The 10779-nt window shown below is 47.2% G+C and overlaps 2 non-coding genes and 4 pseudogenes across 2 annotated transcripts; all 6 read left to right on the top strand.

Moving 5' to 3' along the window:
- The first annotated feature begins 6502 nt into the window (after positions 1–6502).
- On the top strand, positions 6503–6681 carry LOC134545328 (U2 spliceosomal RNA; annotated as a pseudogene).
- A 656-nt stretch (positions 6682–7337) lies between these two features.
- Positions 7338–7502, top strand: LOC134545325 (U2 spliceosomal RNA; annotated as a pseudogene).
- Positions 7503–7912: 410 nt separating this feature from the next.
- On the top strand, positions 7913–8107 carry LOC134545327 (U2 spliceosomal RNA). The gene has a single exon (XR_010078449.1). It is a non-coding gene; the product is annotated as a U2 spliceosomal RNA (small nuclear RNA).
- A 656-nt stretch (positions 8108–8763) lies between these two features.
- Positions 8764–8928, top strand: LOC134545324 (U2 spliceosomal RNA; annotated as a pseudogene).
- A 410-nt stretch (positions 8929–9338) lies between these two features.
- On the top strand, positions 9339–9531 carry LOC134545321 (U2 spliceosomal RNA). Its single transcript, XR_010078447.1, has one exon. It is a non-coding gene; the product is annotated as a U2 spliceosomal RNA (small nuclear RNA).
- A 656-nt stretch (positions 9532–10187) lies between these two features.
- Positions 10188–10352, top strand: LOC134545323 (U2 spliceosomal RNA; annotated as a pseudogene).
- The last annotated feature ends 427 nt before the right edge of the window (positions 10353–10779 follow it).

The raw sequence follows: 10779 nt of genomic DNA, 5'->3' as shown, positions 1-10779 counted from the left end.
GTCCGAGGACGCCCAGCAGAGGCGGCAGACCACCAGTCCGCCTCGGAAGACGAAGGAGAAGACGGCGAACCCGAGGTCCGGCCCAGCCAAGTCCAGCTGGAGTGGATGGCTCGGATCTCGGCAGCCGAGGAAGACTGGGAATCCCTGGAGCACGTCTGCGACGAGTACACGGAGTTTGTCGTCGCCCTCAAGGTACGAGAAGAAGAGGGGGGCGCGGCACGTGCTCCAGGGGGTGGCGAAGGAGCGAGGGGTGGCCGGAGAGGGCCCGGCAACCCCGCCCGCCAGCGCAGGCGGCGGCCGGCATTTGCATTTGACGGGGAGGCCGCCGCCAAGATCCAGAAATTGTACAGGGCCAACCCCAAGAAGGCGATGCAGGAGATCCTGGAAACAGAGTCTCCCTATTGCCGGATTGCGGGAGCCCGCCTGCAGGACCACTTCACAGAGACATTCTCAGACCATGGCTACGAAGTGGGTCCCACGCCTGCAGGTTGCGCACTGGCACACGATGATCCGACAGAGGAGGAAGTGGACGAGCTGGCCAGACCATTCACCACCAGGGAGGTCGCGAAGAAGCTCGCCCGCACCAAGAACACGGCACCTGGGCAGGATGGCATCAGGTACAATTTGTTGAAGAGGGCTGACCCAGGTTGCCACGTGCTTGCGGCCCTCTACACCGCAGTGCACGCCCACAATCGTGTCCCCGGATCGTGGAAGAGGTCCAACACGGTCCTCATCTACAAGGATGGCGACAAGGACGTCCCAGACAACTGGCGTCCGATTGCGCTCAGCACCACCATTTCCAAGCTGTTCCTGTCGGTGGTCGCTGCCCGCCTGGGCGCGTGGGCTGCCCGGACGGGGCGCATCTCCAAGCAGCAGAAGGGCTTCATGGAGTACGAGGGCTGCTTGGAGCACAACTTTGTCCTGCAGTCCATCCTGGATGACTGCAGGGCGAAGAAACGCGAGGTCGCCATCGCCTGGCTGGATCTCGCCAACGCGTTCGGGTCCATCCCGCACGCGTACATCCAGCACTCGCTCACAGAGATGAGGGTACCCGAGACGCTGCGTGCCCTCATCGCGGACCTGTACCACGGCGGGACGACACGGGTCCGTTCCGAGGATGGCTTCACGGAGGAGATCCCGATCCGTGCTGGCGTCCGTCAGGGCTGTCCCCTCAGCCCCATTCTCTTCAACCTCAGCATGGAGGCAGTGCTGAGGACGGCCGCCAGAAGGGAGGAAGAGTTGGGCTACTCTGTCCTCGAGCACCACCACGCCATCCTCGCCTACGCAGATGACATCGTCCTCATCGGGCGGGACCCCGAGAGCCTGCAGACCCTGCTGGATGGGGTCAACGAGGCCGGTAACTGGGCCGGCTTGCGCTTCAAGCCCAGAAAATGCGCATCACTTCACATAGACTGCAGGACCGGTCGCCGGGTGATGCGCCAGCCTGGAGCGCAACCTGGGGTGCAACCCACCGTGATGCAGGTTGCCGGGGTCCCGATCGCCGCACTCGCTGAGGGCGACACGTATCGTCACCTGGGTGTTTCGACAGGTTACCGGAATGCCCAGTCGCCCGAGCAAGAAGTGGAAGCCATGGGGGCAGATCTCGACAAGATCCACGCCAGTCTCCTCGCCCCCTGGCAGAAGATCAACGCAGTCTCGACATTCCTCCAGTCGAGGCTGCAATTCATCTTGAGGGGAGGCCGCGTCAGGAAAGCTGTGGTGACGCGGTTCGACAAGAAGATGAAGAAGTACTGCAAGGAGTGGATGCACCTCCCCTTGCGTGCCACTCCGCTCATCGTCCACGCCCCAACGCATGAGGGGGGAGCTGGTCTCCTCCCACTCGCAGACATGTGTGACTTGGCCACGGTCACGCATGGCTACAGGCTCCTGACGTGCAAGGACCCTGACGTAAAAGACTTGGCGTGGGCCAGCTTGTTCCAGACAACAAAGCAGAAGCTGGGCAAGCAGGAAATTTCGAAAGATGACATGGTGGGGTTCCTCAACGGGGAGACCGAGGGCGAGTTCAACCGTGATGGTGGCGCCCTGGGGAACCACTGGACCTTCACACGAAGTGCAGGAAGGCGCCTCAAGAAGAGCACAGGAACGAAATGGCGCTGGAGTGAGGAGCTCCAGGAGGTCCAGATGGAAATCCCCGCACCTGAAAGTGCCGCGGGCCGCATCCTGGTCGGTCCCGGGGCACGCTCCCAAGTCTACCGGCGTCTGGCCACGGCCCGGCGCCAGGAGTACAGAAGGAGACTCGTGGCCCTTCCAGATCAGGGGAAGGCCATGGAACCGGTCTCCCGGAACCCCGCCAGCTCCCACTTCCTCCGGGATGGCAAGTTTACTCGCTTCGCAGAATGGCGCTTCATTCACAGGGCACGTCTCAACGTGGTGCCCCTGAATGGAGCTCTGCGAGGACCAGCGAGGAACAAGATGTGCCGGCGGTGTCTTCACCCCAACGAGACGCTGCCGCACGTCCTCAACCACTGCGGCCGCCACTCCGCCGCCTGGCAGCACCGCCACAACTCGGTGCTGCACAGGCTGGCCGCTGCCATCCCGAGGGACCCGGGCGTGGAGGTGCGGGTGAACCGTGCCGTGCCCCACACCGGGTCCTTGCTCCGTCCTGACCTGGTGGTCGTGGACGAGCCCAGGAAGAAGATCTCCATAGTGGATGTCGCGGTCCCGTTCGAGAACCGGAGCCAGGCTTTGGATCTCGTGCGGACCACAAAGACGACGAAATACCAGGGGTTGGCAGACACACTGACTGCGCAGGGCTACACAGTTTTCAACGAGGCCCTCGTTGTCGGGTCCCTCGGATCCTGGGACCCGTGCAACGACTACGTCCTCCAGCAGTTACGTGTCCGCTGGAGGTACGCACGGAAGATGCGGCACCTCATGGTGTCTGACGTCATCAGGTGGTCCCGTGACATCTACACCGAGCACGTCACGGGCCACCGTCAGTACCAGGTGGAGGCGCCGCCTGCCAACCCGCAACCAGTCCCAGACCAGGCCCCCGCAGTCCGGGGTCGTGGCCGTGGGAGAGGACAAGGTGGTCGTCGACCAAGGGGCAGACCAGGACCACAACCATGATGTGGGCCCCGGGCGCTGGAGCCGCGGTGCCCGCAACACCGTGGTTCGTGCCCCAACAATCGGCCACTCGGCGCCGCACCGCTGGGGGCACCAGCCCCCCACCGTTGGACCACCGGTGGAAGGGGGGGACCTGAGAGCCCCCCCGACGAAAACAGAAGTGCTGCCGGAGCGCACCAGCGCTCCACCGTTGGACCACCGGTGGAAGGGGAGGGACGCAGGTGCCCTCCCCGCTGAACACAGAAGTAGATGGCCATGGAGGCACCAGCCTCCCACCGTTGGATCACCGGTGGAAGGGGGGACTTGTGAGCCCCTCTGCAGAAAACTGAAGCAGAGGCCCGAGTGCCCCAGCACTCCGCCGCGGGATCAGCGTGGGAGCAGGGTGCCTGTCCGGGCCCTGTCGTGTGCCAATGTGTGTTTGTGTGCGGACGTCTAAGTGTTGGACCGATAATGTTGTGGTTGGACCCCTAGATTTAGTTGACGAGGACGCTTTTGCCCCCCACCCTACCAGGAAGTATCAATCATGCCTGAATGCCATCATTGTTCACACTTGCAATCTCCACCACGCAATAATAATATCTACCTATTTTACACCACAGTTAAATTTGCCACTGTTCCTGCTTCCACAATAGTCATGCACCATTAATAGCCACCCCAGCACAACACCACACCTAACTCACAATTAAAATAGAGCCACACACGTTTAATAACAATAATTTCCCTATGAATTTGTAAACTTAATAGCACATATGCAGCCACTGCCATAAAAAAGAAATAAAACACCAGTCACCTAATATAATGCACTCCCCATAGAGCCACATGCGGTCACTAACTATAATTCCCCCTGACATTGTAAACTTTCCTAACATTTTTGTCTCCAGCACAATAACGTACAATTAATATAACAGCAACAACAGACACCTAAAATAAATCACTCCTCGGTTTAATAATAACAAACTTCTTCTAATACCATATATACAAACCACTAGTCAAAATAGCACACTTTCAACCTCTAACTTATTAATTAAAATGCCACACAATAACCCAAGCACTTGTAACTCTTAGTAAACATCACCACAAAACTAATTACACATGTATGACCCGCCTTACTCTCAATATTGTTAAACTCACCTAAACCCACCCGTCGTAACATCACTCCCCAGTTTAATGATTTATTTTCTCCCATCCCCAATAATAACAATTAACCTGAATCTCCCCCTCTCAACACACTTCAATCTGCCTCTGCTTCTAAAATAGTCATGCATCATTAGCAGCCACCTCACCACAACTCAACACCTAAATCACAATTAAAATAGAGCCATATGCATTTAATTACAATAATTCCCCCCTGACCTAGTGCACCTGCTTAACACTGCCATAAAACACAAATATAAAACAACAGCATCACCAGACACCTAAATAAATCACCCCTCAGTTCAATAATTTCAAACTTCTTCTAATCCCATATACAAAAACCACTAGTAAAATAGCACACTTTTAACCTCTGACTTACTAAATCAAATGCCAAATAATATCCCAAACACTTGTAACAAATAGTAAACACTACCACACAACTAATTACATTTGAACATCCTACCTAACACACAATACAGTAAAATTCACCTAAACCACCCATCGTAGCATCACTTTCAAAACTAATGACTTTCTCCTCTCCCCAATAATAAAAACAACATTCAACCTAAAACAACCCCTTTCAAGAAACTGCAATCTAATTTTCCCTGGTAAACAATACTATCTAAATAGTCTAAAACAATCATTTCTTTTAAATTGTTATTATTTGTTACTTCTGAACAGCTTGCCCCCTCCATCTGAGATATTTTAAGTTTGTGGGTGTTAGACACCTTGTGTAGTTTATTAAAACTTATGTATTCTACAATGATGTTACTTAAGGTTTGCAGGTGTTAGACACCTTGTTTTCCATCAATACTCTGCACAATGTCTAATATTTAAAAGTTTTCAGCCCAGAGCTTCACTCCACATATAACATCATTACTTGAAATATCTTAAGTTTGCAGGTGTTAGACACCTTGTATAACGCTTCGTGCGAGCTCTTCTAGCAAAAATTTAATTTTTTTATTTTTTTTATTTTTCATTAATTTTCTTTTTCAGTGCTATGTATGTTTCTCTTTTCTCTTACAGGTTTGATCATTATTTAAGTTTGTGAGGGTTAGACCCTCTGTATAATTTTTATTTCTCTGCTGTGTATCTTCATTCATTTCCTTTCCCAAGTGTAACATGAAGTATTTAAGGCATGCTTAGATTTGCAAAGTTGAAGGCCAGTGCCAAAGTCTGTTCTCAACCTTAACTTCTACTTCTCAACAGCAATAACTGAATGCTTGTTTACAAGATTTATCCTTGCATTGGCTACTATGCCAATTTAACATCTAGCATCTGTGGTAGGAAGGCCCCCAAGTGTGTGTGCGGGACTGACCTGAGGTGACTGGGTGGTAAGGGTCTGTCATGAGCAGGCCTTTAGTGCCCCTAAGGCTGCCACCCTTTTTACTTTCAATTTATCTGGTGCTTGTTCTTTGTAATAATGCATGGCCACAACAACTGGCACTTCTACATTAATGTTTAAATTCACTCCCCTAACTATCATAAATCTTAAAGAGGAGTGGGAAATACACCCCTGCCCAGGCCTGGTCTTGCACACAACAGGGATTGTGCACAAACTGTAGGCCAGCATTCAGAACCTAATTACAGTCAGGTTAACCATTAGGCTCCCGCCCTCATCGTGTCATTCCTCGGAGTGATGCGGTGGGGGCGGGGGGGCCACGGCGTATAGGGCCGTACCCTGGCTGGGGCGGCACCGCGTCGTGGCTTGTAGGGACTTCAATACCTTCTGGTGTCCATGTTTGGTTGGTCTCTCTGAGGCCGGCCAAGTGTGCATGCCCTAATAGCTTGTTAGGAGAGCAGTATGGAGGCACTGTGATGTAGAGGGTGGGGGGCAGCCATAGCTGGGTTTCTTTGGGGCAGGCAGCCTGCCCATTAAACTAAAATATCTTAAGTAACTTCAGGAGGGGCTACTCCCCGGAGTAAATTTAGTTGTGGTAAAAGTGCATATGTGTGTTTAATTATTTAAGGACCGCGGGGAGCTAGGCTCCTTGTTCGTGAATATTTTATATCTTAAGAGGGTTTTTGTTTTCTTTTCTTGCAACAGACTAGTTCTGTTTTAACGTAACTTCTTTCTTTTAGTCTAGTTAGTGACTTGCGGGGACTAGTTCCCCTTTTAACGTAACTTCTTACCTCCCGCCTTTGAGGGAGGGAACCGGCCCCAGGGGCACGGTGGGATTAGTTTCACTTTAATTCTCCCATAATCTTTGGTTTTCCGGGCGCTAGGTGCCCCTTTTTCCATTTCCTAATATGTGTTTTTAATATTGTAAAGGGTTTTGAGATATTGCTAATAAATAGCTTTCAAATCTGTTCTTATCAGCTTAATATCTGATACGTCCTGCATCGCAGGACCAGAATATTAAACTGATTTTTGGAACAGGGCGGAGTGCTAGGGGCTTGCCCCACCTCCGCCGCGGGTTGGCCCGGTATTGCAGTACCACCGGGATCGGCCCACCACAAAATGTAATAAACTTTAAGTTTGTTTTAAATGTAATAAACATTGTTACCAACTTGTAAGAATGGATGATAGTGAAAAATTGATTGTTGTAATGTAATGTGCCCAAGTGCAGAGACAATACAGAAAAGTCGTGTGTACATTCAACAAATGAAGAGGAAGAGAAAGCTGATCCAGTAGGTGCTGCCAGGGGCGGCCGAACAGGAACTACAAGGATGCCCAAGGGACGAACTTGGAATGCGAGAACATGTAGGAACTTAGCAATTTTGTGTGCAGAATAATAGGAATTAATTATTTTATTTTATCATACAATGTAGTGCTTGTTGTGAATGTTTAATAAATTTAGCTGTGTGAGAAAAAATTCAATATAATTAACAATTAGGCAGTGTTAAATGATAATAATGATGATGTATTGAAAATGTATTTTGTCATGTCGATGCGTGAGTTTATGTAAGTGTGTGGTTAAGGCTTGTTGTGAAACCTTTTATTACTATTATTGTTATTCATTACTCATGTTAATATTTGTATGAATTGTATTGACTTTTTTTTATCTGTTGAACTACATGTGTTTGGTTAATGGAGTTTTACAATGTGCAATATTAATTTTGATGTGTATTTTAAGGGATGTTTCTCGGCCTTTCGGCTAAGATCAGAGTGTAGTATCGCTTCTCGGCCTTTTGGCTAAGATCGAAGTGTAGTATCTGCGATTCTTCTACACTTTGTCTTGGCAGCATTTTTTGTGACGGATTGCCCCCGGACCTGGTCCGGGGAGTGCGATTGACCCTGCTGGCCACTGCCTAGTGCATGCCAGCATGGGGGCACATTGCTTAGGCAACGTTAAATATCTGTTTAGATAAAATTATATTGACAATTAAAATGTAATGTATAAAGTCAACTCTCCCATGAGAATCATTCTTGCCTTATTGAAACTGCAGTTAATCTAAGGGACCAGCTTGTGCTGCAGCAAGTGGAAAGTACGGTAATTGTAAGAGCGTTGTTATGGATATACCAAGTTTTTTGTTTATTGCTGGTGAATAGTGATTCATTTGGATTGTAATACCTCGTGTCACTGTATTGAAGATATTATCAATGTACAGACCATGCTTGTGCATGTGTGGTGTAGAGTATGACGGCTCGTCGAAAGTGTACAGTCGTTTATGGAAGTCAGTAGACCTTGTTATAGCATTTGATTTAGTAATAGGGAGCCCATATAGCTCCTGGTTCATTAGGATTGTTATCGCTCTTCTCGGCCTTTTGGCTAAGATCAAAGTGTAGTATCTGTTCTTATCAGCTTAATATCTGATACGTCCTGCATCGCAGGACCAGAATATTAAACTGATTTTTGGAACAGGGCGGAGTGCTAGGGGCTTGCCCCACCTCCGCCGCGGGTTGGCCCGGTATTGCAGTACCACCGGGATCGGCCCACCACAAAATGTAATAAACTTTAAGTTTGTTTTAAATGTAATAAACATTGTTACCAACTTGTAAGAATGGATGATAGTGAAAAATTGATTGTTGTAATGTAATGTGCCCAAGTGCAGAGACAATACAGAAAAGTCGTGTGTACATTCAACAAATGAAGAGGAAGAGAAAGCTGATCCAGTAGGTGCTGCCAGGGGCGGCCGAACAGGAACTACAAGGATGCCCAAGGGACGAACTTGGAATGCGAGAACATGTAGGAACTTAGCAATTTTGTGTGCAGAATAATAGGAATTAATTATTTTATTTTATCATACAATGTAGTGCTTGTTGTGAATGTTTAATAAATTTAGCTGTGTGAGAAAAAATTCAATATAATTAACAATTAGGCAGTGTTAAATGATAATAATGATGATGTATTGAAAATGTATTTTGTCATGTCGATGCGTGAGTTTATGTAAGTGTGTGGTTAAGGCTTGTTGTGAAACCTTTTATTACTATTATTGTTATTCATTACTCATGTTAATATTTGTATGAATTGTATTGACTTTTTTTTATCTGTTGAACTACATGTGTTTGGTTAATGGAGTTTTACAATGTGCAATATTAATTTTGATGTGTATTTTAAGGGATGTTTCTCGGCCTTTCGGCTAAGATCAGAGTGTAGTATCGCTTCTCGGCCTTTTGGCTAAGATCGAAGTGTAGTATCTGCGATTCTTCTACACTTTGTCTTGGCAGCATTTTTTGTGACGGATTGCCCCCGGACCTGGTCCGGGGAGTGCGATTGACCCTGCTGGCCACTGCCTAGTGCATGCCAGCATGGGGGCACATTGCTTAGGCAACGTTAAATATCTGTTTAGATAAAATTATATTGACAATTAAAATGTAATGTATAAAGTCAACTCTCCCATGAGAATCATTCTTGCCTTATTGAAACTGCAGTTAATCTAAGGGACCAGCTTGTGCTGCAGCAAGTGGAAAGTACGGTAATTGTAAGAGCGTTGTTATGGATATACCAAGTTTTTTGTTTATTGCTGGTGAATAGTGATTCATTTGGATTGTAATACCTCGTGTCACTGTATTGAAGATATTATCAATGTACAGACCATGCTTGTGCATGTGTGGTGTAGAGTATGACGGCTCGTCGAAAGTGTACAGTCGTTTATGGAAGTCAGTAGACCTTGTTATAGCATTTGATTTAGTAATAGGGAGCCCATATAGCTCCTGGTTCATTAGGATTGTTATCGCTTCTCGGCCTTTTGGCTAAGATCAAAGTGTAGTATCTGTTCTTATCAGCTTAATATCTGATACGTCCTGCATCGCAGGACCAGAATATTAAACTGATTTTTGGAACAGGGCGGAGTGCTAGGGGCTTGCCCCACCTCCGCCGCGGGTTGGCCCGGTATTGCAGTACCACCGGGATCGGCCCACCACAAAATGTAATAAACTTTAAGTTTGTTTTAAATGTAATAAACATTGTTACCAACTTGTAAGAATGGATGATAGTGAAAAATTGATTGTTGTAATGTAATGTGCCCAAGTGCAGAGACAATACAGAAAAGTCGTGTGTACATTCAACAAATGAAGAGGAAGAGAAAGCTGATCCAGTAGGTGCTGCCAGGGGCGGCCGAACAGGAACTACAAGGATGCCCAAGGGACGAACTTGGAATGCGAGAACATGTAGGAACTTAGCAATTTTGTGTGCAGAATAATAGGAATTAATTATTTTATTTTATCATACAATGTAGTGCTTGTTGTGAATGTTTAATAAATTTAGCTGTGTGAGAAAAAATTCAATATAATTAACAATTAGGCAGTGTTAAATGATAATAATGATGATGTATTGAAAATGTATTTTGTCATGTCGATGCGTGAGTTTATGTAAGTGTGTGGTTAAGGCTTGTTGTGAAACCTTTTATTACTATTATTGTTATTCATTACTCATGTTAATATTTGTATGAATTGTATTGACTTTTTTTTATCTGTTGAACTACATGTGTTTGGTTAATGGAGTTTTACAATGTGCAATATTAATTTTGATGTGTATTTTAAGGGATGTTTCTCGGCCTTTCGGCTAAGATCAGAGTGTAGTATCGCTTCTCGGCCTTTTGGCTAAGATCGAAGTGTAGTATCTGCGATTCTTCTACACTTTGTCTTGGCAGCATTTTTTGTGACGGATTGCCCCCGGACCTGGTCCGGGGAGTGCGATTGACCCTGCTGGCCACTGCCTAGTGCATGCCAGCATGGGGGCACATTGCTTAGGCAACGTTAAATATCTGTTTAGATAAAATTATATTGACAATTAAAATGTAATGTATAAAGTCAACTCTCCCATGAGAATCATTCTTGCCTTATTGAAACTGCAGTTAATCTAAGGGACCAGCTTGTGCTGCAGCAAGTGGAAAGTACGGTAATTGTAAGAGCGTTGTTATGGATATACCAAGTTTTTTGTTTATTGCTGGTGAATAGTGATTCATTTGGATTGTAATACCTCGTGTCACTGTATTGAAGATATTATCAATGTACAGACCATGCTTGTGCATGTGTGGTGTAGAGTATGACGGCTCGTCGAAAGTGTACAGTCGTTTATGGAAGTCAGTAGACCTTGTTATAGCATTTGATTTAGTAATAGGGAGCCCATATAGCTCCTGGTTCATTAGGATTGTTATCGCTTCTCGGCCTTT

This window comes from Bacillus rossius, unplaced genomic scaffold, assembly GCF_032445375.1.
Source record: "Bacillus rossius redtenbacheri isolate Brsri unplaced genomic scaffold, Brsri_v3 Brsri_v3_scf662, whole genome shotgun sequence".
NCBI classification, from domain to species: Eukaryota; Metazoa; Arthropoda; class Insecta; order Phasmatodea; family Bacillidae; genus Bacillus; species Bacillus rossius.
Note: the sequence above shows the minus strand (reverse complement) of the source record. Positions and strands in the feature narration are given on the sequence as shown.